The sequence below is a fragment of the Salvelinus namaycush genome, chromosome 13, assembly GCF_016432855.1.
Source record: "Salvelinus namaycush isolate Seneca chromosome 13, SaNama_1.0, whole genome shotgun sequence".
Lineage (NCBI taxonomy): Eukaryota > Metazoa > Chordata > Actinopteri > Salmoniformes > Salmonidae > Salvelinus > Salvelinus namaycush.
The window spans coordinates 40,725,363-40,731,362 of NC_052319.1; the positions used below are offsets into that span (position 1 = coordinate 40,725,363).

Genomic DNA, 6,000 nt, shown 5'->3' on the forward strand with positions numbered 1-6,000 from the left:
TACATGTAGGTAGGGGTTAAGTGACTATGCATAGATGACAGACATTGAGAAGCAGCAGCATAAATGCAAATAGCCATTTAATTAGCTGTTCAGAAGCCTTTTGGACCTAGACTTGACGCTCTGGTACCGCTTGCCGTGCGGTAGCAGAGAGAACACTCTATGACTAGGGTGGCTGGAGTCTTTGACAATTTTTAGGGCCTTCCTCTGACACCGCCTGGTAGAGGACCTGGATGGCAGAAAGCTTGTAGCGCCTTGCGGTTGGAGGCTGAGCAGTTGCCATACCAGGCGGTGATGCAACCAGTCAGGATGCTCTCGATGGTGTAGCTGTAGAACTTTTTGAGGATGTGAGGACCCATGACACATCTTTCCAGTCTACTGAGGGGGAATAGGCGTTGTCGTGACCTCTTCACGACTGTCTTGGTGTATTTGGACCATGATAGTTTGCTGGGGATGTGGACACCAAGGAACTTGAAGCTCTCAACTTGCTCCACTACAGCCCTGTCGATGAGAATGGGGTCGCACTCTGCCCACCTTTCCCTGTAGTCCACAATCATTTCCTTTGTCTTGATCACATTGAGGGAGAAGTTGTTGTTTTGGCACCACACTTCCAGGTTCCTGACCTCCTCCCTATAGGCTGTCTCATCGTTGTCTGTGATCAGGCCTACCACAACGTCATCAATGCACTTATTGATGAAGCCGGTGACTGATGTGGTATACTCCTCAATGCCATTGGATGAGTCCCAGAACATATTCCAGTCTGTGCTAGCGGAACAGTCCTGTAGCTTAGCAGCTGCGTTATCTGACCACTTCCATATTGAGTGAGTCACTGGTACTTCCTGCTTTAGTTTTTGCTTGTAAGCTGGAGGAGAGCATTATGGTCAGATTTGCCAAATGGAGGGCGAGCTTTGTAAGCGTCTCTGTGTGGAGTAAACGTGGTCTCGAGTTTTTTTTCTCCTCTTGTTGCACATGTAACATGCTGGTAGAAATGAGGTAAAACAGATTTAAATTTCCCTGCATTAAAGTCCCCGGCCACTAGGAGCGTCACCTCTGGATGAGCATTTTCTTGTTTGCTTATGGCCTTATACAGCTCGTTGAGTGCGGTCTTAGTGCCAGCATCGGTTTGTGGTGGTAAATAGACAGCTACGAAAAATATAGATAAACTCTCTTGGTAAATAGGGTGGTCTACAGCTTATCATGAGATACTCTACCTCAGGCGAACAAAACCTCAAGACTTCCTTAATATTTGATTTCACGCACCAGCTGTTATTAACAAATAGACACAGACCGCCACCCCTTGTTATCCATGTCGTCGTTCAGTCTAGAACACAGAGAAACATAAGATATCACAGTTTAATGTCCCGTTGGTAGGATAGTCTTGACAGGAGTTCATCCAGTTTATCCTCCAATGATTGCACATTGGCCAATAGGATGGATGGTAGAGGCGGGTTACCCACTCTTAGACAAATTCTCACAAGGCACCCTGACCTGCGTCCCCTGTATCTGTGTCTTCTCTTCACGCGAATATCTGAGATTTGGGCCTGGTCGGGTATCTGGAGTAAATCCTTTGCGTCCGACTCGTTAAAGAAAAACATCTTTGTCCAATTCAAGGTGAGTAATCGCTGTTCTGATATCCAGAAGCTCTTTTCGGTCATAATATGTACAAAATACGTTACAAATAACGCAAAAAAACACACTAAATAATAGCACAATTGATTAGGAGCCCATGAAACGGCAGCCATCTGGTCTTACTAATGCACAGTGGTCTTTATTGTTTTGGCTGGTCAAGTCTGCAGTTGTGGCTGTGATGCTGGGGCTGAGGAGCTGCTCTCTCTGGTCCAGGTAGCAGTGGTGGATCTCCTCCAACAGCTGATGGTACCTGGGGATGACAGAACACAAGTCGGCATTACACATAGATGACAGAACACGGGTCGGCATTAGACATAGATGACAGCACACGGGTCGGCATTACACATAGATGACAGAACACGGGTAGACATTACAAATAGATGACAGAACACGGGTAGGCATTACACATAGATGATAGAACACGGGTAGGCATTACAAATAGATGACTGAACATGTGTAGGAATTAGGAAATAAATGTAAATAATAATGGCGCCGGAGGGGATGGCTGCCATTTTATTGGCTCTTAACCAACCGTGCGGAAGGAGATCGGGGTGCCTTGTAAGGATCCGGCGATGAGTGGCTAATCTGGATGTGGCAGGGCTTGCAAACTATTACATACTACAAAGGGAAGAACAGCCACGAGCTGCCCAGTGAGACAAGCCTACCAGATGAGCTAAATTACTTCTATGCTTGCTTCGAGGCAAGTAACACTGAAACATGCATGAGAGCACCAGCTGTTCCGGGACGATTGTGTGATCACACTCTCTGTAGCAGATGTGAGTAAGACCTTTAAACAGGTCAACATTCACAAGGCCGCTGGGCCAGATGGATTACCAGGACATGTACTCCAAGCTTGCACTGACCAACTGGCAAGTGTCTTCACTGACATTTTCAACCTCCCCCTGTCTGAGTTTGTATTACCAACATGTTTCAAGTAGACCACCATAGGCCCTGTGCCCAAGAACACTAAGGTAACCTGCCTAAATGACTACCGACCCGTAGCACTCACGTCTGTAGCCATGAAGTGCTTTGAAAGGCAGGTCATGGCTCACAACACCATTATCCCAGAAACCCTAGACCCACTCCAATTCGCATAGCGCCCCAACAGATCCACAGATGATGCAATCTCTATTGCACTCCACACGGCCCTTTCATGCCTGGACAAAAGGAACACCTATGTGAGAATGCTACTCATTGACTACAGCTCAGTGTTCAACACCATAGTGTCCTCAAAGCTCAACACTAAGCTGAGGACCCTGGGACTAAACACTCACTCCCTCTGCAACTGGATACTGGACTTCCTGATGGGCCGCCCCCTGGTGGTAAGGGTAGGTAACAGCACATCCGCCACACTGATCCTCAACACAGGGGGCCCTCAGGGATGCGTGCTCAGTCCCCTCCTGTACTCCCTGTTCACTCATGACTGCATGGCCAGGCACGACTTTAACACCATCATTAAGTTTGCCGACAACACAACGGTGGTAGGCCTGATCACCAACCACGACGAGACAGCCTATAGGGAGGAGGTCAGAGACCTGGCCGTGTGGTGCTAAGACAACAACCTCTCCCTCAACATGACCAAGGAGATGATTGAGGACTACATGAAAAGGAGGACCAAGCACCCCCCCATTCTCAACGACAGGGCTGTAGTGGAGCAGGTTGAGAGTTTCAAGTTCCTTGGTGTCCACATCACCAATAAACTAACATGGTCCAAGCACACCAAGACAGTCGTGAAGAGGGCATGACAAAACCTATTCCCCCTCAGGAGACTGAAAAGATTTGGCATGGGTCCTCAAATCCTCAAATGGTTCTACAGCTGCACCATCGAGAGCATCCTGACTGGTTGCATCACTGCTAGGTATGGCAACTGCTCGGCCTCCGACCGCAAGGCACTACAGAGGGCAGTGCGTACAGCCCAGTACATCACTGATGCCAAGCTTCCTGCCATCTAGGACCTCTATACCAGGCGGTGTCAGAGGAAGGCCCTAAAAATTGTCAAAGACTCCAGCCACCCTAGTCATAGATTGTTCTCTCTGCTACCGCATGGGAAGTGGTACCGGAGCGCCAAGTCTAAGTCCAAAAGGCTTCTTAACAGCTTCTACCCCCAAGCCATAAGACTCCTGAACAGCTAAGCAATGGCTACACAGAATATTTGCATTGCCCCCCCCCCCCCTTACACTGCTGCTACTCTGTTTATTATCTATGCATAGTCACTTTAATAACTCTACCTTCATGTACATATTACCTCAATTACTTCGAATAACCGGTGCCCCCCGCACATTGACTCTGTACTGGTACCCCCTGTATATAGCCTAGCTATTGATATTTTAGTGCTGCTCTTTAATTTATTTGTTACTTATATTTCTTAAGGTATTTTTCTATAAACTGTTCTGTTGGTTAAGGGCTTGTAAGTAAGAATTTCACTGTAAAGGTCTACACCTGTTGTATTTGGCGCATGTGACAAATAAAAGTTGATTTGAATTACATAAAGATAACAGAACACACCACAGTAGGTGAGGCGATCCTGATAAGCCATGATCATACAGTACATGAACCCAATACTCACTCAAGTATTCTCTCTGACCTCTGTTCCATTTGTTCAATCAGCATCTGAAAGAACAATCACTATTATTCATCTCTACAAACACAACACAGAGTTTTGCAACCAAAAGCATGGCTTAGCGAATTTGATGTTAAATTCCAACAGAATAAATAAATAATTATACTCACTCTGACTTTGGGTGCAGCTGCTCTGAACTTGACACAGTGTGAAGGCATTGTCCAATGGATCCTGAAAGAAAAATACATTTGAAATCAGACAGACAACTCAAGACAGAAGACTTGTGTGTACCAGTACCAAGTCAAAATCGATAATAAAAAAGCGGCCGAGGACTTCTTCCTACCCTTTGTGTTAACTGGCTGGTGAGATTCTGCATAGCGTTCACACTGAGTCTTCATGAAGAGCATGGCTTTAGACAGACACAGTTGGAACTTTGGCCAGATACACTGGGTAATCCTGGGTAATCCTTAAAGTTTGTGGCTGAAAAAAAAGTTAATCAGCCAATATGAAGACACAGCTCTACAGTAGAATACATACTTTCCATTGTGGGCTGAAAATATACTTACATGGGAAGAAACATACTCTATACAGTCATCCAATTTCGAAAGCATTGGTATATATCCTTCACTGTTTACAGACAGTGTGGGCGGGTTTAATTTCTGCAGAGACAGGGCGAGAATGATCTTTTGCAATGCTCGAGTCAGGAAAAAGATTAACCAATGACATTTGCTAAAGGATTTAAAATGCCACAGAAAGGAGGATGGGTACAGGGTTTAATAAAAAAATGTAAAAGACAGCTAACCGTGTTGATGTTCTCCAACTCGTTGTTGTAACTAATAATGGCATATTTATGCTTTTGTTAATAAAATAATGATAAAAATAGTCTTTCAAAATGCCGAAGTTTATTTAGTTATGGATCCATAACGAATTACAACGGGAATAAATATCACTGATTTACAGAAATATTCTCCAATCCTCTATATGTAATTATTGTCGGAGAGTCACGTCATATTTTTCGATATACAGTAGGCCTACCGTAGGCGATGTGAGTCTCACTAGTGTTGAGTAATGTGCTGTTAAAAGTGCTGGAGGTCTTATTTATTTAAAGAGCATATTGAAGTTAGAAGCAATAGGATTTGAAGCAATAGCCTACAACTATTTTAGCACCGTTTCACACTGCTCTGAGACAAGCATGGGGACTGGTCTTGATAAACCAATGAGATTTTTATTTTCACTGACTCTCCATTTGGGTATTGGTTAGACTACAATTATGCTGTAGAAATGTTATGCTCTTAGTTTAACCTTTATTTAAAAGTCAGTTACGAACAAATTCTTATTTACAAGGAGAGCCTACTCCTTCCTTCCCGTCGGGGAATTGAACCCCAGTCTCCCGCGTGCCCACACGACACGGGGAATCTTTAGGTAAATAGCCCAGTACTGTACTCCCGATTGTCACGTTGTACAGTACCATATTTTCCGTTCCATCCTAGCAGAAACCCAGAGGGTTTTTCGTTTTTCTTGGAATAGAAAAACCCTAATATTAATCAAATTAATTGAGCAAAATTTCTTAAAATCAGTCCCATATACTATGTTCTTACAAAAAAAGGTTTTAAATTCTCTAGTACAGCCACTATTGAAGGCTATCAAATAGGGCTGGGCGATATCAATTGTTTTCGATATATTCGAGTTTATGTTTTAGCGCGGTATGGAAAATGCCTGTATCGCAAGAATCGAGGTTCTGTTATAATGTTGTAACGTTTTACAAATGCAGCATCTCACGGTCTTCTCTGTCAGCCCAATATCAAATCATGTCC

At 44.4% G+C, this 6,000-nt stretch overlaps 1 pseudogene; it reads right to left on the reverse strand.

Moving 5' to 3' along the window:
* The window catches only part of LOC120058133, a 48,380-nt pseudogene extending 42,709 nt beyond the window's left edge, over positions 1-5,671 (reverse strand).
* Positions 5,672-6,000: the final 329 nt, after the last annotated feature.